Source organism: Gymnoscopelus microlampas (assembly GCF_963454915.1).
Source record: "Gymnoscopelus microlampas genome assembly, chromosome: 16".
Classification (NCBI taxonomy): Eukaryota; Metazoa; Chordata; class Actinopteri; order Myctophiformes; family Myctophidae; genus Gymnoscopelus; species Gymnoscopelus microlampas.
In genome coordinates, this window is record NC_139953.1 from 11,695,668 (window position 1) to 11,719,338 (window position 23,671).

Sequence of the window (23,671 nt, forward strand, 5' to 3'; positions counted from 1 at the left end):
TTTTCGTCACCAGCATTTTTTCGTCACCAACATTTTTCGTCATTTTTCGTCACCAGCATTTTTTCGTCACCAGCATTTTTCGGCATTTTTCGTCACCAGTATTTTTCGTAATTTTTCGTCACCAGCATTTTTTCGTCACCAGCATTTTTCGTCATTTTTCGTCACCAGCATTTTTTCGTCACCAGCATTTTTCGTCATTTTTCGTCACCAGCATTTTACGTCATCAGCATTTTTTTCGTCACCAGCATTTTTCGTCATTTTTCGTCACCAGCATTTTTTCGTCACCAGCATTTTTTGTCATTTTTCGTCACCAGCATTTTTTCGTCACCAGCATTTTTTCGTCACCAGCATTTTCCGTCATTTTTCGTCACCAGCATTTTTTCGTCACCAGCATTTTTTCGTCACCAGCATTTTTCGTCATTTTTCGTCACCAGCATTTTTCGTCATTTTTCGTCACCAGCATTTTTTCGTCACCAGCATTTTTCGTCATTTTTCGTCACCAGCATTTTTTCGTCACCAGCATTTTTTGTCATTTTTCGTCACCAGCATTTTTTCGTCACCAGCATTTTTTCGTCACCAGCATTTTTCGTCACCAGCATTTTTTCATCACCAGCATTTTTTGTCATTTTTTCGTCACCAGCATTTTTTGTCATTTTTTCGTCACCAGCATTTTTTCGTCACCAGCATTTTTCGTCATTTTTCGTCACCAGCATTTTTTCGTCACCATTATTTTTCGTCATTTTTCGTCACCAGCATTTTTTTGGCACCAGCATTTTTTGTCATTTTTCGTCACCAGCATTTTTTCGTCACCAGCACTTTTCGTCATTTTTCGTCACCAGCATTTTTCGTCATTTTTCGTCACCAGCATTTTTTCGTCACCAGCATTTTTCTTCATTTTTCATCACCAGCATTTTTTTCGTCACCAGCATTTTTCGTCATTTTTCGTCACCAGCATTTTTTCGTCACCAGCATTTTTTGTCATTTTTCGTCACCAGCATTTTTTCGTCACCAGCATTTTTTTCGTCACCAGCATTTTTCGGCATTTTTCGTCACCAGCATTTTTTCGTCACCAGCATTTTTCGTCATTTTTCGTCACCAGCATTTTTTCGTCACCAGCATTTTTCGTCATTTTTCGTCACCAGCATTTTTTCGTCACCAGCATTTTTCGTCACCAGCATTTTGTTGGACAAATACATGTTAAGTTGGGGGGTCATGGACATTTCGAGAACCACTGGTTTAAACAACATTAGGAAAAAAGCCCAATAAAGATAAGCAACTACACTTTAGAAACAAGCCCCAAAAAAACATATTAAAGTGACTTTATAGAAACATATACTAATAACACACTAATGCACATTACAGCTCTGCATCACTGTAAACTTGGCATGCATAAACATTTCGTCATTTTTCGTCACCAGCATTTTTCGTCATTTTTCGTCACCAGCATTTTTTCGTCACCAGCATTTTTCGTCATTTTTCGTCACCAGCATTTTTTCGTCACCAGCATTTTTTGTCATTTTTCGTCACCAGCATTTTTTCGTCACCAGCATTTTTTCGTCACCAGCATTTTTCGTCACCAGCATTTTTTCGTCACCAGCATTTTTTGTCATTTTTTCGTCACCAGCATTTTTTGTAATTTTTTCGTCACCAGCATTTTTTCGTCACCAGCATTTTTCGTCATTTTTCGTCACCAGCATTTTTTCGTCACCATTATTTTTCGTCATTTTTCGTCACCAGCATTTTTTTGGCACCAGCATTTTTTGTCATTTTTCGTCACCAGCATTTTTTCGTCACCAGCACTTTTCGTCATTTTTCGTCACCAGCATTTTTCGTCATTTTTCGTCACCAGCATTTTTTCGTCACCAGCATTTTTCGTCATTTTTCGTCACCAGCATTTTTTTCGTCACCAGCATTTTTCGTCATTTTTCGTCACCAGCATTTTTTCGTCACCAGCATTTTTTGTCATTTTTCGTCACCAGCATTTTTTCGTCACCAGCATTTTTTTCGTCACCAGCATTTTTCGGCATTTTTCGTCACCAGCATTTTTTCGTCACCAGCATTTTTCGTCATTTTTCGTCACCAGCATTTTTTCGTCACCAGCATTTTTCGTCATTTTTCGTCACCAGCATTTTTTCGTCACCAGCATTTTTTGTCATTTTTCGTCACCAGCATTTTTTCGTCACCAGCATTTTTTCGTCACCAGCATTTTTCGTCACCAGCATTTTTTCGTCACCAGCATTTTTTGTCATTTTTTCGTCACCAGCATTTTTTGTCATTTTTTCGTCACCAGCATTTTTTCGTCACCAGCATTTTTCGTCATTTTTCGTCACCAGCATTTTTTCGTCACCATTATTTTTCGTCATTTTTCGTCACCAGCATTTTTTTGGCACCAGCATTTTTTGTCATTTTTCGTCACCAGCATTTTTTCGTCACCAGCACTTTTCGTCATTTTTCGTCACCAGCATTTTTCGTCATTTTTCGTCACCAGCATTTTTTCGTCACCAGCATTTTTCGTCATTTTTCGTCACCAGCATTTTTTTCGTCACCAGCATTTTTCGTCATTTTTCGTCACCAGCATTTTTTCGTCACCAGCATTTTTTGTCATTTTTCGTCACCAGCATTTTTTCGTCACCAGCATTTTTTTCGTCACCAGCATTTTTCGGCATTTTTCGTCACCAGCATTTTTTCGTCACCAGCATTTTTCGTCATTTTTCGTCACCAGCATTTTTTCGTAATTTTTCGTCACCAGCATTTTTTCGTCACCAGCATTTTTCGTCATTTTTCGTCACCAGCATTTTTTCGTCACCAGCATTTTTCGTCATTTTTCGTCACCAGCATTTTTTCGTCACCAGCATTTTTCGTCACCAGCATTTTGTTGGACAAATACATGTTAAGTTGGGGGGTCATGGACATTTCGAGAACCACTGGTTTAAACAACATTAGGAAAAAAGCCCAATAAAGATAAGCAACTACACTTTAGAAACAAGCCCCAAAAAAACATATTAAAGTGACTTTATAGAAACATATACTAATAACACACTAATGCACATTACAGCTCTGCATCACTGTAAACTTGGCATGCTGTGAAATTTCTACTTACAGCAACACTATCATGCACACAATCCTTTACATGCAAAGTTTGCATTTTCTGTGTCAGGATTTACAGAATGATCATATGGCACTATACATTTGGTAAAATTGATCTAGCAATTCACTGACATAGTACATTTTAACACATGTGGTTATCATTTTAATCATTAGATTTTCTTTAGCACAGATGGTCTATTGTTATGAGAAACGATTTAACTGTTTTGGGAATTTGGCTCAGAGATTTGGGAATGAGTTTAGAGATTCAGGAAATGCACCCAAGCAATTGAGAAGAACTGTAAAATTACTCAAGGCTGCACTTTTCTGTATGGCAGTGTACAGTGTAAATGTACTGTTTTTACTGTCAATTATTGACAGATCATGTCACTGTGTTACAGAAAAGAAAAGGAAAAACAATATTGTTTTACAGCAATGCATAGCACAAAGAAAAATAAAATGCAAAATGTGTGTCTACACCTCCTAATACTTACCTTCATTAATGAAAGTCAACATTCAGCTATTTATCAATTCAGTACATGTAATACATACAAAAGAAATCTGATAGAAATGTATGGCAACTGTATATATGCAACTGGATATGCTGGGCAGATTGTTATAACTGATTCCAACCATTTTGCATGTAACGATTTTTGCAATGAAGTAAAACTATTCAACATAGAACCAATATACTACATTTTGATCAACATGACATAACTTAGCAATGACATACTGTAAGTTATTAGTAATGTGGAAACTGTATACAATTGTACGTACATTATAATTTGCATGAATGTGCATTTGCCGTTTGTTCAGAAGAATGACACATCTTCTATGTGTAACTGAAAAGATTTTGAGAATATCAATTCTGATCTGAGACAAAAAAAAAAGATTTAAAAAAAGGTTTTTTTGCCAGATGTAGTAATAGTAGTAGTTATATAAGAAGTTGTTCTGTTTTTGAGTGAAGTATGATCTGTGGCTGTTCTTACCTCAGATTGTAGCAGTTACAAAGCTCTGTCTGTCTGTCTGTCTGTCTGTCTGTCTGTCTGTCTGTCTGTCTGTCTGTCTGTCTGTCTGTCGGTTGTTTTCTTTGTCTTGTGGTGAATCTTCCAGGTTATTCTACTAATCTGTCTATGAATTGATCTAATTATTGATCTATTGGCTGATAATTGTCTCTCAGTTTGTTATAGTCACTAAGGCTATCTGGAGTGAATGTCAGTCTAGCAAGCAGGAGTGACTGAACAAGGAAATGGCGCATGGTAAGGGGCACCTAAGGCCAAACCACTATTATATAGCCTCCCCCTTGAACAGGGGAGATATTTGAAGATGTAGTAGTACTTTGGACTGTCTTTGACACTGTAATGGGCTTTGGACCGATATAAACAGAGACAAAGCTGTTCTTGTGAAAAATGGTTGCATACTGAGCAACACAGAATATTCACCACATGCTGACTGCATGTTTTAATTTCATTGTGGTTCAAGCATAGGCATAGGATGTTGCTTTGCATTTGATCGCTTAGATCTGGGTGTGCATGCTTTGTTTATTATATCTTTTTTTTCTTGATGGAATAATAACCTCCTATCTGTGGCAGCAGACCAAAATTATGGCGATTTATAAAATACTTTGAATTAGATAGGGTTTTCATTGTGTACTGTACATTGCACTGTAAACAGAAAGTAATGCTCACTCGTGCACTTTGATGATATTGTATTGATATCCTTATTGGGGAATCTTAGATCGCTTCATATAAGAACTGTGTTCCAAAAATAAACACACCATCCTCGCGTTTTTACCCATATAGATATGAAGCATCGACTGAAGGTGTAAATGTACACATTTAACCAAAGAGTAACACAATATAAACATTAGAAACGAGTCAAACAACCCAAAGACTACTACTACTATTTCCCATGAACGCGGCTGCTGTGGGGACAGTGATTTCAGACCCGGAAGTAGTAGTTCTTAAGACTTTTAAGGCAGAATTCATTCCATTTTCGCCAGAAACAGGCTGTATCAAATATGAATGAATATCATATATGATGCAGAGCCACCCCCCTGACAAAAACGCCAGGGTGGTGTGTTTATGTTTGGAACACAGTTCTTATGACGTGATCTAACATTCCCAAATGGGGATTTCAACACAAAAAATAAAGCCTCGAACCCTGGAACAGCGCCCTCTACTGGCAGTGACGTCAGACTTCGGTGCTCCATATCCATTGCCATTGACAATGCATTGGGCGCTTAAAGTTAAATATCTCAAAAACTACAAAACATTTCAAAGTAAAAAGTTCAAGCATTTGTGTCCACAGTAAGATGAATTATAAAAAGTGTGAATGGAGTTTCTAGGTGAAAGCGTTGTTTGAGGTGCCAGAACTTTTAAAGGAGTACATTTCTAAACCTATGAAACATTTCAAAGGTTTGTTTTCAGGCAAACATTGTTCACAGTAAGATGAACATTTTAAAGTTTGAATGGGGTTTCTAGGCGTAAGTATGTAGGACTAATAGCCTGCCAAAGTTTGTACTTTTTCCCCTAAAATCTATAAAAGCAGTGAGTCTTAAAGGAGCATTTTCTCCAATTGACTACTGCTCCGTGTCTCAGAGATGGGCTGTGGGCATTTCAGAAATCTGCCTACCAATGACATCATTTGTTGGTATACCAAGCTGAAACTACAGCTTTCTTATCCTGGAAAGTTGTCATACTGAAATGTGAAATCTCAAGTCATTGTTCTTACATCAATCAAAAAAACAAAAAAAACTTGAAATCTTGTTAGGAATTAGCCTACCCACTGGTGTGACTGTGATGTCAGGCAGGTTCCTGAACTGTCCACAGATTTGTCAATGTGGCAATGGACATTTAACACATTACCTACCAATCACGAGTATAACCGTGATTGGATAAATACCCCGTTATCTGCCAGTCACAAGTATAACCGTGTATGAAAAAAAAACTTTTTTTTTTTTTTTTTTTTTTCAATTTTCAATTTTCAATTTATCCACACAGAACCAGAGATATAGCCATCCAAAGATTTCTAGCTCCATTCACTCCTTGGTTAACTTATTACTTTACAATCCTGTATCTCGGCTCCTGTGTTTTTTGTTTTTAACATTGGCAGTGGGGGAAGTAAAAAAAAAAAAGACCTGGCAGGGAATGTGTTAAAGGCAGGCTTACAACTACATACTTACGCCTAGTAACCTCAATCATACTTTAAAATGTTCGTCTTATTGTGGACATGTTTGCCTGAAAAGTAATCTTTGAAATGTTTAATAGTTTTAGAATTGTACTCCTTTAAAAGTTCAGAGATTTATAATGGAGGTCGATGGACGATTTTGGGACCTCAAAAAAACACTTTCACCTAGAAACTCCATTCACAGTTAAAAAAATCACACAGCACATTTTCTAGGTTCTTCTTCTGCCACTTTTCGCAGTTCTGGCTGAACCGTGCTGTCGCTTTTTACGAAAAAATACGTTTACTAAGTCCAGAGCTCGATGAATGTTAGGGACCAAAAAAAGTGTCACTACAAAGTACTACCAATCAACTGTAAATTGCCTGAAACGTACTCCTAACAGGTTTTCGGTGGGACGATTTTGTCCTCCACACTTAGTGATTTTTTCAGATTTAACTTTCATTTCGGTTTCGTTTCGGTAGTGACCCAATGGTGAAAAAATAAATTTACCAAGTCCAGAGCTCGATGAATGTTAGGGACCAAAAAAAGTGTCACTACAAAGTACTACCAATCAACTCTAAATTGCCTGAAACGTACTCCTAACAGGTTTTCGGTGGGACGATTTTGTCCTCCACACTTAGTGATTTTTTCGGATTTAACTTTCGTTTCGGTTTCGTTTCGGTAGTGACCCAATGGTGAAAAAATAAATTTACCAAGTACAGAGCTCGATGAATGTTAGGGACCAAAAAAAGTGTCACTACAAAGTACTACCAATCAACTCTAAATTGCCTGAAACGTACTCCTAACAGGTTTTCGGGGGGAGGATTTTGGCCTCCACACTTAGTGTTTTTTTCGGATTTAACTTTCGTTTCGGTTTCGTTTCGGTAGTGACCCAATGGTGAAAAAAGAAATTTACTAAGTCCAGAGCTCGATGAATGTTAGGGACCAAAAAAAGTGTCACTACAAAGTACTACCAATCAACTCTAAATTGCCTGAAACGTACTCCTAACAGGTTTTTGGGGGGACGATTTTGGCCTCCACACTTAGTGATTTTTTCGGATTTAACTTCGTTTCGGTAGGTGTCACTACCGAAACGAAAAAAAAAATGACCAAGTCCAGAGCTCGATGAATGTTAGGGACCAAAAAAAGTGTCACTACAAAGTACTACCAATCAACTCTAAATTGCCTGAAACGTACTCCTAACAGGTTTTTTGGGGGACGATTTTGGCCTCCACACTTAGTGATTTTTTCGGATTTAACTTCGTTTCGGTAGGTGTCACTACCGAAACGAAAACAAAATTACTAAGTCCAGAGCTCGATGAATGTTAGGGACCAAAAAAAGTGTCACTACAAAGTACTACCAATCAACTCTAAATTGCCTGAAACGTACTCCTGACAGGTTTTTGGGGGGGACGATTTTGGCCTCCACACTTAGTGATTTTTTCGAATTTAACTTTCGTTTCGGTAGGTGTCACTACTCGAAAAAAAAAATTACTAAGTCCAGAGCTCGATGAATGTTAGGGACCAAAAAAAGTGTCACTACAAAGTACTACCAATCAACTCTAAATTGCCTGAAACGTACTCCTAACAGGTTTTTGGGGGGACGATTTTGGCCTCCACACTTAGTGATTTTTTCGGATTTAACTTTCGTTTCTGTAAAATAAATGTTACCAAAACGAAAATAACCAATCAACTCTAAATTGCCTGAAACGTACTCCTAACAGGTTTTTGGGGGGACGATTTTGGCCTCCACACTTAGTGATTTTTTCGGATTTAACTTCGTTTCGGTAGGTGTCACTACCGAAACGAAAAAAAAATGACTAAGTCCAGAGCTCGATGAATGTTAGGGACCAAAAAAAGTGTCACTACAAAGTACTACCAATCAACTCTAAATTGCCTGAAACGTACTCCCAACAGGTTTTTGGGGGGACGATTTTGGCCTCCACACTTAGTGATTTTTTCAGATTTAACTTTCGTTTCGGTAGGTGTCACTACTCGAAAAAAAAATTTACTAAGTCCAGAGCTCGATGAATGTTAGGGACCAAAAAAAGTGTCACTACAAAGTACTACCAATCAACTCTAAATTGCCTGAAACGTGCTCCTAACAGGTTTTTGGGGGGACGATTTTGGCCTCCACACTACAGTAAGTGATTTTTTCGGATTTAACTTTCGTTTCGGTAGTTTGATTACAAAATGTAAGTTGTGTAAAAAGTAATCTGACTATACTAAGTTGTTATTTGTTTGTTTAAGTCAGGCTATACTCTACTCAGAGTCATAAGTTTACAAAATGTACTAAAGTACAGTGAACGTCTGTGCGGTTTGTCTTCATCACTGAAAATAACGTACATGTAAACTGATATACAACTGCTGTCATGTGCAGTTGGGGTGAAGAAACACAACCATTTCACTCCTAATAATACCTATTTGATTTGACATCCTGACTTGCTGCTGTAGCTGAGGCTTGAACCTGTTACCTGCGTCTCACTAGTCAGTGACTCTATCCATTCACCTACAGCTGTTTCCTTAGAATCTGTGGTTCTAACCCCCCAAATTGACATGTATTTGGGCAGTGGACCCCAATGTGAAAAGATGTAGTGTCAGGGCCCCCCATGAAAAAGATTTATATTTATGCTGTAACACATTTTTTTAAAGTTATTTGTCTTGTTTGTTGTTCAAGTCAAAGCACCAGGAAGGCTGTACTTGTCAGCCATCTGTTAGCTCAATGGGTTGAGACGCAGTATTCAGGATCCAGAGGCCATGAGTTCAAATCCCATTGATGTCTTTCCTATGAGTCTTTCCTTTGCAGACTGGCTTCCAGAAGATCAACTGAAAACCACCAGGAAGGCTGTATTTGTCATCCAACTGTTAGCTCAATGGGTTGAGACGCAGTATACATGATCCAGAGGCCATGAGTTCAAATCCCACTGGTGTCTTTACTGTGATGCTTTCCTTTGCAGACTAACTTCTAGAAAAACAAGTTAAAACCACCAGGAGACCTGTAACTCTCAGCCAACAGCATAGCTCAACTGGTAGAGCATCTGTCCAATAACATGACTTGACATGACTTGACTGGGTTCGATTCCCACTCGAGTCAAGTGTAACTTGGGGCAACGGATAAATTGACTGATATCCTTAGTGATGCTTCCCTTTGCAGACTAACTTCTAGAAAAACAACTTAATTCTAAAAAAAACAAAAAAACAAGTTATAAACACCAGGGGCAACGGATAAATTGACTGATATCCTTAGTGATGCTTCCCTTTGCAGACTAACTTCTAGAAAAACAACTTAATTCTAAAAAAAAAAAAGTTATAACCACCAGGAAACCTGTAACTCTCAGCCAATAGCATAGCTCAACTGGTAGAGCGTCTGTCCAATAACATGACTTGACTTGACTGGGTTCGATTCCCACTCGAGTCAAGTGTCCCCGGTAACTTGGGGCAACGGATAAATTGACTGATATCCTTAGTGATGCTTCCCTTTGCAGACTAACTTCTAGAAAAACAACTTAATTCTAAAAAAAACAAAAACAAGTTATAACCACCAGGAAACCTGTAACTCTTAGCCAACAGCATAGCTCAACTGGTAGAGCGTCTGTCCAATAACATGACTTGACTTGACTTGACTGGGTTCGATTCCCACTCGAGTCAAGTGTCCCCGGTAACTTGGGGCAACGGATAAATTGACTGATATCCTTAGTGATGCATTTATCCGCTGCCCCAAGTTACCGGGGACACTTGACTCGAGTGGGTATCGAACCCAGTCAAGTCAAGTCAAGCCATGTTATTGGACAGGCGCTCTACTAGTTGAGCTATGCTGTTGGCTGAGAGTTACAGGTTTCCTGGTGGTTATAACTTGTTTTTGTTTTTTTTAGAATTAAGTTGTTTTTCTAGAAGTTAGTCTGCAAAGGGAAGCATCACTAAGGATATCAGTCAATTTATCCGTTGCCCCAAGTTACCGGGGACACTTGACTCGAGTGGGAATCGAACCCAGTCAAGTCAAGTCATGTTATTGGACAGACGCTCTACCAGTTGAGCTATGCTGTTGGCTGAGAGTTACAGGTCTCCTGGTGTTTATAACTTGTTCTTTTGTTTTTTTAGAATTAAGTTGTTTTTCTAGAAGTTAGTCTGCAAAGGGAAGCATCACTAAGGATATCAGTCAATTTATCCGTTGCCCCAAGTTACCGGGGACACTTGACTCGAGTGGGAATCGAACCCAGTCAAGTCATGTCAAGTCATGTGGGATTTGAACTCATGGCCTCTGGATCATGTATACTGCGTCTCAACCCATTGAGCTAACAGTTGGATGACAAATACAGCCTTCCTGGTGGTTTTCAGTTGATCTTCTGGAAGCCAGTCTGCAAAGGAAAGACTCATAGGAAAGACATCAATGGGATTTGAACTCATGGCCTCTGGATCATGAATACTGCGTCCCAACCCATTGAGCTAACAGATGGCTGACAAGTACAGCCTTCCTGGTCCTTTGACTTGAACAACAAACAAGACAAATAACTTTAAAAAAATGTGTTACAGCATAAATATAAATCTTTTTCATGGGGGGCCCTGACACTACATCTTTTCACATTGGGGTCCACTGCCCAAATACATGTCAATTTGGGGGGTTGACAACAAAACGTTTTAGAACCACAGATTCCAAGGAAACAGCTGTAGGTGAATGGATAGAGTCACTGACTAGTGAGCCGCAGGTAACAGGTTCAAGCCTCAGCCACAGCAGCAAGTTAGGATGTCAAATCAAATAGGTACTATTAGGAGTGAAGTTTCAGGCAATTTAGAGTCGATTGGTAATTTTCGTTTCGGTCCACAATTAGTGATTTTTTCGGATTTAACTTTCGTTTCGGTAGTGACAAACTTTCGTTTCGGTAGTGACACAATGGTGAAAAAATTAATTTACTAAGTCCAGAGCTCGATGAATGTTAGGGACCAAAAAAAGTCACTACAAAGTACTACCAATCAACTCTAAATTGCCTGAAACGTACTCCTAAAAGGTTTTTGGGGGGACGATTTTGGCCTCCACACTTTCGTTTCGGTAAAATAAATTTTTTTTCGAAAATTACCAATCAACTCTAAATTCGAATCGAATTGAATCTCAGATTATACTAAGATACCTTCACAGGGCCCGGGGGATCTTAGTATAATCTGAGCTTCAAATTGGAAGTGAATATTTGAAAAATTGAGCAATATCTAATTTGGGGTCTGAAAGGAAAATCAGTAAAATAATTGTTTAAAAAGTGAATTGGAATAGAATGTGTGATTATTCTAAGATCCCCTGACCGACATGCATGCTTGAGATTTTTTCTTTGAAATCATTTGTAGTTTTGGAGATATTTAACTTTAAGCGCCCCATGCATTGTTAATGCGGCAATGGACATTTAAAGGCAGGCTTACAACTACACACTTACGCCTAGTAACCTCATTCATACTTTAAAATGTTCATCTTACTGTGGACATGTTTGCCTGAAAACGAATCTTTGAAACGTTGCATAGTTTTAGAATTGTACTCCTTTAAAAGTTCAGAGATTTATAAAAGGAGGCGGATGGAAGGTTTTGGGACCTAAAAAAAACACTTTCACCTAGAAACTCCATTCACAGTTCAAATATTCCACCTTACTGTGGACATGCATGCTTGAGATTTTTTCTTTGAAATCATTTGTAGTTTTGGAGATATTTAACTTTAAGCGCTCCATGCATTGTTAATGCGGCAATGGACATTTAAAGGCAGGCTTACAACTACATACTTACGCCTAGTAACCTCATTCATACCTTAAAATGTTCATCTTACTGTGGACATGTTTGCCTGAAAAGGAATCTTTGAAACGTTGCATAGTTTTCTCACTCACTCACTCTCAACAAGTGTCTTCTACTACTTTCCAAGTGTTCTTTTGTTTGTTGGCCTCAAAAGTTTAATTACAGAAGGTCTGGGACTCAAACAAGGAACTTCAGACCACATTCCTATTAATAATCTATTTAATGCCTTTGTTGCCATCTCAGACGTATGAAATGACCTTTTACTGTTCCTTGCTTGATGGATGGGGAGATGGGATGAGCAATGCTCTGCTGGTTATATTAAACTTTCGTGATGAAACAAGGGCAAGGTGTAATAACAGCTGACCAAATAAGGTAGATTCATTGTTTCACAATTACATAATTGTCAAGCATAAAATCATGATTTATGATTACTCTCGATTAATTGTGCAGCCCTACCGTATACAAAACAGATGTTTAAAATTGGCAGCTGATGACCACCAAACAACGATTTATCAAGTATTTATCATACTTTAATAGTGTCTCTTAACCACTTAAACCCCAGCATCCATATTGTGTGGAAAGCTTTCGCTGAAAATAGCCGATCGACAAGCTCACAATGTGACGCAATAATAACAGACAACAGAAAATACACTAGTATTGAGCCCTGAGGGACTCCGGTTACCCATATGGGGTTTAAGTGCTTAATGTCTGAATGCCTCTCTGAATACACTGACACTGTGGACTTATTAACAGGAATAGATCACTTTGGGTTGTATAGTTCTTAATCCTTCACTTTCATTCCACTTGACATTCCAATCAAAACAACAACAAAAAAGGAGAAAGGAAAAACAAAACCATAATTAAATTTATTGCCAGTATTAAGTCCAGGAATTCTGACTCATAGGCTCGACCCAGAAAGAAAATACATATGATATGATTCAGTTTTTCAGTTGCATTTCATAATGTTTATTTTTGGACTATTTTGAAAACATATTAAAGATTTACACATGAAGTAAAACAACATATTTTTCCAATGTGGTCCTTGATCTAAGGAGCCATTAAATATTTTATTTTCTTTTTTTTCATTTTGATCACAATGTTCACAGTCATCAGAAAGGTTTTCCAAATGTAATAGCACCTAGACTATACAGAAACAAAAACTGAAGTGGTATTTTACCATGACTGCGCCAAGTTATATATCCAATTGCAGAAAAAATACACAGTACTAAATATTTTTGTTATGATCGTTTAAACTTTGTGGCACCCATTACATCATTGCATAAGAAAGATTCCATCCATCTGGCAAACTAAAACACATCCCAGAATGCAAATACTGCAAATCCTATTTGACCCAGAACTGATCTCTATCAGCTACTCTTCAGAGTTAAAGCTCTGTTATACTTTGCTGTGCATCGGTGTCACGCACCGATATAAGTATAACTCAGGCTTTACTGTATGTGCTGCTGCCACACAGCATCCATCTGGCCTCGCTGGACAGATTATATGACCAGTGGTGGAAGACACTTAAATATTTTTACTTAAGTAAAAGTATCAATACCACAATTGTAAAAATACAAAAAAAATACCTGAGTAAAAATATAAAAGTATTGGCATAAAAAATATACTTAAAGTACCAAAAGTAAAAGTAGTCATTATGCAGAATATCCAATTTCAAGTTTTGAAAGGTATAAAATAAACCTTTTGAAAATAGTAGATCTAGATCTGCTTTGGCTATTTTCCAATAGCCAAAGTATAGGGCTGAAGTGGTTAATGTATGTTTTGTAATAATAATAATCAAAATCTACAACCTAACTAGTAACTAAAGTTTTCAAATAATTGTAGTGGAGTAAAAAGTACAATAGATCTGAGATCTAGCGGAGTAGAAGTGAAATTATTGAAAATTGGAAATACTCCGGTAAAGTAAAAGATACCTCAAAAATGTACTTAAGTACGGTACGTAAATGTACTTAGTTACTATCCACCACTGTGTATGACTTCACATGATTCAGTAGCGCTATTAGCACTACTGCAGGCTCCATGGCAGGATGTTGTGTACTGGCAAATTACTCAGGTTGTCTCACACTGGGCTGCCTCCATGACTTCATCATGCACTACAACAGGCCTGGCCAAAAAGTGGACCCGTGGGCCACATTTGGTGACTGACCAAAGTATTTTAGGGCCTAGCTGTGCAAAGAGTTGCAAAGCATAGGATTTGGTCAGTTTTTGATGCATATAGATTTAATGGCACTATGACGTGATGTTGACAAAAGATTTCCTTGTCACAATGTCAGACCAAGCATCATGCAAAGATGCCATTATTATCCTCTGTACGTTTGACTTTTGAAGATGCAAGCATTTGTTTTAAACACTGCACCGAATCAGTTTAATTTGTCACATCACAGTTTAAGGTGTGAAGCCATGGGTTTTTATAATCTTATTTTAAAGGCATTGTATGAGGTTACCTAAAATGCCAACAGACTCCCTCAGTCAACTGGTCCTGATGCTCAACAGACCCTCCTAACGCTACTAATAATAATCAGGACATTGACATCATTACTTGATAAATCCAACCCAACATACCTGTATGCGACTGCAGGAGACCAAACTAAATAAGTCGCTGAGAGGCGGTGAGATGGGCCATTGTATTGTCTGATGCGCTCTGCAAACAAAAGGAAGATTCGCTGGATTCAAACAATGCGTTTTAAGGGTTTATTAAAGCAACATAAATAACTTTAAATGAAAGGGTGCTCAAACTTATAGCGAGGTAATCACAGCGATCAAAACAATAAAGCAAAAACAAATAAAGCGAACAAAGGAATAAAGCGGTCAACAAAAAGTACGGCTCCCACACCCCATATGTTCTCTGCCTCTAGACAGACAGTACACCATGTCACCATGTGTCATTGACCCATAGCATAATGTGAAAGCAGATACGTTCATGATATTTAGAACGTTAGCGTCATAATTCAGTCCAGTAGGCTACAATTAAAGTATAATTGAATTACAGTCCAGTACAGTTGAATTACAGAACACATTTTATTAAAACTGCTTCGAGTTTGTTTGGAGTGTCAGTATTAGTATATTTATGTTTTGCTGAGATTGATGGGAATTCTGCATTGGGGGAATCCCAGGAGCCAGGACAGAGGCATGTAGACATAGGACTACTGATATCGTTGCTGTCGGGTAGAAACCTCTTATCTCCATATTTTTTACTTTTTCTGTATTTTCGTAAATTAACATCCTACTACGACGTGTTTTGAGCTTGTCGATCTACTACTTTTGCCATTTTTGAATCCTGAAAGAACAGTTTTGGACAGGTTTCCACCCGACAGAGACGATATGCAGTAGGTATGTGTGGGTCATCACAATAGTAAAATACTCAGACACTGAAATAAGTCTCATTATAACCAAATTGCTTGGAGACCGTCTTCCCTCTTCTCTTGCACACTTTTCAAATCACTCCACCAGGTCGGCTGGCTTCTCCTCGGATGAGCGGCGACGCTTACCGCGGCTCATTTAGCACAGGAGTTGGTTATTAACTCCTAATCAGTCATAAAACACACACGAATAAAGAAATATTGCCTTTGGGTCGAGTCCTAACTCAGACAGTCATTAAGTACAGCTTGATAAATTAATCCAGCGTTCCCAGTAGCCCATAATGACCCGGCAGATTGGCCAGTTGGAGCAGTACTGGTATTCTACTGCATCAGGTACAACTCATTCCTCCTGGTTTAACTGTCACACCGCTGAGAGAATGATGTCCAGGCTTTGGTGATCTGGCAAATTTGATAGATGCATGAGGGAGTTTTCCTCAGAACACTATTAATAATATTTAACTCAAAGTCCCAAATTTGTATTAAGATATTTTGCACTTTTTGGGGGGGATGGCAGAAAGTGGAGAAATCAGAGTGCTTAAATGCTGCTATGATTATGTGGCCAAAGACAACTTTCATGGCTGGCACGTGCACGGTACGTATTAGTTGGTAGCATTAATCGTCTCAATGAAACCTCCATGCAAGCATGTTATTTTCAGCTGTTGTGGCTAATCGTCAATATTGCACAGGGCGTCTTTAACGGACGATGCATCCAAGTGGCTATAGAAAGAAAACCATTTATCACGCAAACAGACATGAGTGGCACCAATGCAGTCATAGCAAGATTGTGATGCCAAAGTCAAATTACCAGTGCTCTGCAATGGAAGGCCATTGAGATGAAAACATGGCACTGGCACTAAATTCCCCTCAATCATGCATGACTCAAACACTGTCAGGGTTAGTGGTTCTGTCGTGTACAGCAGGATTTAGTGTTCCATGTAGCTTAATATCAAGAGTAATTCACTGCCAAGTGTCAGGGATTTAAATCCCAAAGATGTACTATTCTGTGAAGTCTGAACCAAACCAACACTCAGAGACAGTATGTTGAAAGCCTTAAATGGGCATTGATTTAGAATAATATATGGGCATTGATTTAGAATAATGGCGCAGAGGTAATGGAGGAGAGCTCCATAGGCAAAATAAATAAGGTCAGTTCAAACATAAAGTTCTTCCCAATCGGGGTTTGTGCCATGCACTTTTCCATGCGTTTGTCCTTGCACCAGAAGGGTCCTACAGTATGTGGCCTAGAACAGAAAGCACTACGTTAGTCTGTAGCTTAACAACCAAGAAATAAGGAGGAGAATAAGTGGAGGTTATCGCCTAAAGCCTGAGCACCCGTCTGGTCAACGTGGAGAGCCAGTGAATACTGAGGCAGAGACACTGTTTTTATTCAGAGTGTGGGCTCCCAGCTGGCCTGGGCAGGTGTGCCCAAATCAGGTTGATTGTGCAGGTAGATTGGCAAGTAGCGTCCCTCTGTGACGTGTCCCAAACTGGGGCGTGGTCTTCTTGGCTGGGCTCTGCCTCTGTCCCACCATGTACCAAGCCCCGCCCCGATCTGCGGGCTGCAGTCAGGGGCTTCTCTGTCCCACTGTCTCCCCCGCTGAGGTGCTTACCTGACAGGTGGTTGCCTAGTGACACTCCACAATATACTTACGGTGTGGGGCATTGGCTCAGAGACGCTACCAAACAGCCTCTGTTGCCGGTGTATGATTTCCTACCGTGTGCTTCATGTACTGTACGTAGATCCAAACCTAAGAGTGTGAGATTTTCGAAAATGGTGAGAAAATATCATCGCTGTCTAAGTAGAAACCTTGTAGTTCCAAAACATACTTTTCAGGAAATGGAAACCATAACCTGTTTTCCAGTGTAGTTAGTCATACACTCATGCACACTTGCATTCATTTACATTTGAAATATGGAGATACAAGGTTTCTGCCCGACAGTGACGATATGTTGCTGTAATAGCAGTGAAATTCTGTGCCTCATGGAATACTCCAGTCCAGATTTTTCGAGAGCTGCAATCATATTTGGAGACACTCTCATCGAACTTTCATTGGATTACATGACTCAGTCACACTGCGTAAACTTGCCATTTGCTTCGGAGTGTCTGATTACAGTATATGCTACTCCAATGTCTTATGTAATCATATCCAAAGACTGATGTCTCCATACCTAAAGATTAATAAAGCTGACCACGGGTGCTACGGAGCATTAGCTACCCACCAACCAAATCCCCAGACAAGACATGAATTTGAGCTGTGGTATTTTTTTATGATTGCACAAATGGAAAGGTTAAAGCCTTTAGGCCTTCAAACACCTCCTATGTCACCACTGTATGTCATGATGACTTTCTGCTCTGAGAGTTTTCGCTTGAAATTTTGCACTCGGAATAGTTGCATTTCATAGAGATCACGCTAAAAGGTTGTAAACCAGAAAAGGCATTGCAAACTGTGAGGCTCTGATTGGCATTCGGTGTTTGAGTCAAAAAGCTTGTCTGAAAACCAGATTGTAGTTGTAAAACGTTATATTAATGCTTTGGAGAAGCTACCAGTATTTCCACAGGTACTAAGCTTCAAAAAGAAAAAGGAGGAGGAGATACTCATTAGCATGAGCATTATTTTTGTTACATTGTAGCAAAGTTGAATACTGTCAAGTAGTACTAAACAAGCATTTTGCAATTACTTCTTCCTCCACCATTGTTCAGACTCCGGACATGTCATTGGAAGTGGTCAGTGTGCACTGCACACTGAGTGTGCTCTGGAGCACAAAGCACTTTGAATTTACAAATGGCAATGCACGGACCACTCTTCACTCAGAGAACAAAGGTTACAACGTAACCGAACGTTCTCTATCGTATCTCTCCACCCAACTTATTTCATATGTATGAGGTGGGGTCATTCCCCATACATATGAAATACAGTATGTTAGGTGGAGAGATAGTCTCTTCACTCAGAGAACAAAGGTTACAACGTAACCGAACGTGATGCGATAATTGGACTCTCAAATATTGATGCATATTGAGATTCCATTTGCTCCACACCCACTGTTGTGGAGAAGTGTCACTCCTTTGATGAGGAGATAAGAGGGCCACATCCCACCTGTATAAACAAAGCCTGGTTTGCCCTGGCCAGGGGGGTATAGAAGTCTCCTTTTTGTGAATTCCTGCTATTGGTGCTTCCTCCTTAAGAAGGGTGACATTGTAACATGAAGGGAGTTCTGGTGGAGATATTTGGGATGAGATGAGCTGATACTCTTCTGAATAAACTTGGGCTTATGCATTCATCTTCTATGGACAATATATTATTTTTCCAGCACCCATGATGCTGTCTTCCAAAGATCCTCTGTTATCATTTAACTAATCTTTTAAATTTATGAGAGGCTGACTGTTTTAGAATTATAGAATGCTTGGACTTATAGAGTGCTAAAACTTTATACTTAAAAGAGCTACATTTAATACTAGCTAGCTCTGGCCCAGAAACAAAAAAAATGCACCCAGGTGTCCAGCAAACCACTGCAGATGTCTGAAACTGTGGACATGAACAGGTTAAAGGGCGTGGAGCTTCATGGTTTTTGTTGGCCTTCTGTACCATGTGGAGGAGATACTGTGAGGTTCATACCGTCGAGGTTCACGGACGGTCAGAGTCGTGCTGTGAAGAACCCAGCGCAACTCTGTAACATAGTTCATAAAAGACACGTTTTTACAATATGAGTCGTGTATGTGGATATGGAAATTAATTCAGACACAAACAGACAGGCGCACACGTGCACACAAAGAGACACAGATGGACAGCCACACAGGAACACACAGACGCACACAAACACACACACTAACACGCAACCACACACTCTTTGTGTCATGGCTCAACACGGAGGGGGTTTTGTGAGTCATAGTTTTCACATAGTATACCTGTTTAATGACCTTGTAGCATTTATTACAGTGTACTAGTATGATTTACTGCGGGGGTAAATGCTACAATGGACATGGATTTTCCCTCATCTCTATGGAAAAACGTTTGGACATGTTTTACACAGTAGCATCTCATGTCAGTATTACTAATGTCTTGTTCCATATTGGAGGCCAGTCCTTCTTTTGCGGTATGGCACCCACTGTTTGAACTCTATGACTCCACTAGGCCAATACTTTTTTTTTTTCCTTGTCATTAAAGTATTTATTTATTTTTCAACAAATAAACATGACATAACAGACAACACAACTGTAGAAATACATTTAGAAACAAAAAACAAAAAATGTATACATAACAAAAACAGGCAGTCATAATTAAGCTTCCACTATACTTTCTTTATGATTAAGCGGATAAAAATATTATTAAACCCTGGGTTTGCGGTTTTTAAATTTGTATTTATTTATTTACGTTTAAATTTGTTACATTATCTGAGTTTTTTAATACAAGAAATGACAATACACATAAAAAGGTTGTGTAATTAGAAGTAAGATAAAGGCATCATTATTGGTTATGATGGTAGGAGCATAAAGCCTGTTTTCCATCCAATTATTCATATGAATTCCAGAGAACCAATAATTCATATGAATTCCAGAGAACCAATTATTCATATGAATTCCAGAGAAATACATTTGTACATTTCTGAGAAAATGTTGGAAATGTTTGCCTAATGACAGGTCCAAAATGGGGATGCCAGGGTAAAAGTGTTTAAATAAAAAAAATATCACATCAATAAACAAATCACATCAACAACCCCAAAACATATGAAGTATAACTGTAATGAACAAAACCAATTTGTAAGCACAGGTCTTGAGATGCTTCATAAGTTTAATAGTGAACCCAGACATGCTTCACTTCCATGCCAGAAATCATTCTATTAAAGCAGTTTTCTTTTTTCCCTTTTTTTCACATGGTGGTGTAACTCTTCCAGTACACTCCAAAGTCACGGTCAAATTCATGACTATCTTTATATACAGTATAAATCATTAGCTCTAGTTTTATTGACTCTCCATGTGATTACACTCATTGCCTTTAGTATTACTCATGGATTCCAGTGGAAGGCTCCATCTTATAAAATAAAGTTGCATTATCTCGCTGGAGTCGAGGGCTTCTTGCAAATATCTTGTAAAAATGTAACCATTTAAGCCCTGCCCCTATGTTATAATGTGTTGCATGATGGTGTTGCGCAGCGGCCAGATAGAAACGCCTGACGTGCACAACAGCACAGAACAGAGGCTCACGGTGCATTTTAACAGCGGGCGATTCTCGGGCGATGCCGGGCAATATCGCCCAAAATATAATGAAAGTCTATGAGAGCCGGCGATCGGGCGAAGTGGGCGGGGGGGGCGATGAAAGATGGATTTTCTTTATCTTTTTGGGCGATATCGCCCGGCATCGCCCAGAGTTGCCCGCTGTTAAAACGCAGGGTGAGTGTTTTGTCACAATGCTGCTGTGTCTATCATAGCCGCACCCTAACCCTAACTGCACGCGGATGCCACATAGTCGGAGAAAAGGTCTGTCGGATTAACGCATGCCTCCCGCATAGCACAGCCTGACTGTGACTCAGTGGTGCACTATGGACAGTTCAGAAACCTGTCTGCTAATGACATCATTGATGGGGATTCCAAAACTAATAGAAAATACAGCTCTCTCTCTTCCTGGAAAGAAGGAAATGGCACCCTTTTCACATTGGCCAATTATAGCGCCACCAGGAGGCCACAATAACGTAGATGACCTGTGCTCCGAGGAGCACTTTTTCTAGTTTTCTTTATCCGTTCTCTAAGACTAGTTTTTTTTTTGTGCTTTGGCTTCACAGGACTGTGCAGTGCACAGACAGCACAGTGGCACATTTCCAATTCTAGTAGTCTCTGTACAGTAGTCCAGCATCTAGTTAACTTACTGTACCTCAGCTTACTGTCAGACACTGTGCACATCAGTACTGCAGAGTAGCTGCAACACCTCTCCACAGACCGACAGACACCACAACATGCCAAACCTCTTTCCATGAGGTCATTCCTGGCCATAGCAAGACTCAGTGAGTTTATAGCTCTGCTAAGTACCTCAAAAACCCCAGACTGAAGATGAGTTTCTATTGCACTTAACGGCAACACATAAACACTGGTCTACAACAACATCGTGTTGAAAGCTACCCTCATCCTTCTCCCTTTATGGCCTGCACCAACACACTACCATGTCCCTTTATGCAGTCGGCAAACCCCCGAAGATGTGATTACACAAAAAAATATTGATGGATTGCGTGTAAAGTTTGACACTCCTGCTACTACGTGCTGTATGGCAATTAAACCCATTGAGGCCCGAGGTTTCCGATTCTGCAAAATGTCTTCTTTTTCATGTCAAGGACCCCCACAATTGATATGAATTTCTGACTGACCGCGGACCCCCATCTCAAAATATGTTGTTCCAGGGACCCCCAGAAGCAAAGATTTGAGTTAATGTTTGTTTTAAAGGAATATTATTCAAAGATTTGCACACATTTTCACAATTTTTCAAAAATAGCAGATCCGAGTGCCGCGCTACGAGCTTGTAGATCTGCTATTTATGAATAGCCAAAGTGTAAAATCTTTTTAGCTCAAATGAAAAGGTGACACAGATGCGTGCGTCCCTGGTCTTAATGGGTTAAAACAAATTATGATTTGAATGAAAGCGCTGTCACTTTCAAAACATACTTTGAGTGGATCGGTATTTATAAAAGGGTGGTGAGCCATCATTAATCAAAGACTGCCCTCTTTGACGAACGAGGCTTCGTGACCAGGTGCTGGCTGAAGGTAGGCACGCGAGCTCAGAGCTGAAGTGCAGTTACTGAGCTCTGTACTGTCTCACAGACACTGTCCAGGAATGGCTTGCAAATGGCTCTGGCTGCGGCTTCCAGACAATGTGCTGCAGTGTGTGCAGCCTCACTGGCCCACACAGGTTCATGCATTTTGCATCCATTAGTATCTACTCAGAGTGTGAAACTCCTGCCTTCTCAGCCTGCTTTCCAGGCCATTTTCTATACTTCGTGTGATGGAAATGAATGTGTTCATTAAATGAATGAAATATCCATCCATATAATATGCCCTATGTATACTAGTATACCATTAACAACCTACTGTATGTATCAATACCGCCCATGTTGTCGTGAACAGAATTGACAACAGCTCTATGAGTCACTATGAGTTATAGCATTTAGAGCGGTTCTCAAGGCGAGTTCCAAGGACCCTCAGGGTTACTTCAGGGGGTTCTAAATGGATCCCTTACAGGTCTGTGACTCTTGAGAGTGTACAAATGTTAGTTATGGGGGTCCTTGAAATTAAAAGGTTTGAGAACCACTGAGTTATGGCATTTACAGCCTTTGAAGTGTCTTTGATCAATTCGTTTCATTTCGCCAGGTTCAAGCAAAGGGCGTTTCATAGCTTCAATCATCTGGGGCACGAACCAAGAAACGGCCTGAAACATTTCATCGTGCAAGGATATGGTTTGTGTTCCCCCCCCCCCCCCCATGAGATGATTGCATCTTATTCTGCATTCTCTTTCAAGGCCAGGGTAGGGACTTCAAAGCTGTTGATAAGAGTGATTCTCAGAACAAGGCCATTCCGCTGACTAGCCCATCCCTTTCCAATTAGATCACAGCTGATGAAAAAAATCTAACAACGATGATATTTTCTATCAAGCTCAATTGCCACGATCATTCATGGAAACATGTTCTTGTGCTCCTTTCCATTTGTTGCTGTAAAACATGAGTCAGGGAAAGCTGAATTCATTGTTTAGTCTTGAATCCATAAAACTATCTTTTGGCTGCAGTCCAAATGCTTTTAAATCCAGGTTCAACAGGGGCATTGCACACTGTTAAAGTATCATTCAACAGCAATTACAGCATGTGTTTAGTCAACAGATATTCCCACATCTCTCTTGATATATCAACGTCATTCTAAGTAGGTTACGGGAGTGTAGTGTTAAGTTATAAAACTACCGAAACAGCATACTATGATTCTGTCTGTCTGTCTGTCTGTCTGTCTGTGTGTGTTTTTCTTGTCACACACAGAGGGTATTGACTTCGCTTGGTACAATGTTGGCCTCTAAATGTACATTGTAGATGTCTAACATTCAAAACCAGCTACTGTGCACTTGCAATGCATTGGTACGTATATTGATTGGATTGCATTTTCGAATGCATCCACCACTGGGTTTCAGAAATATTCTTTTTGTGCATAGAGCTACTGTAATAAGCTTGAATAGGCATGATGTTACCACCTATTTGTTTCTTAGCAACCATTAGTTACAAATGAGTCACACTAGCAAAACTGAAATAACCAGAGAAACAG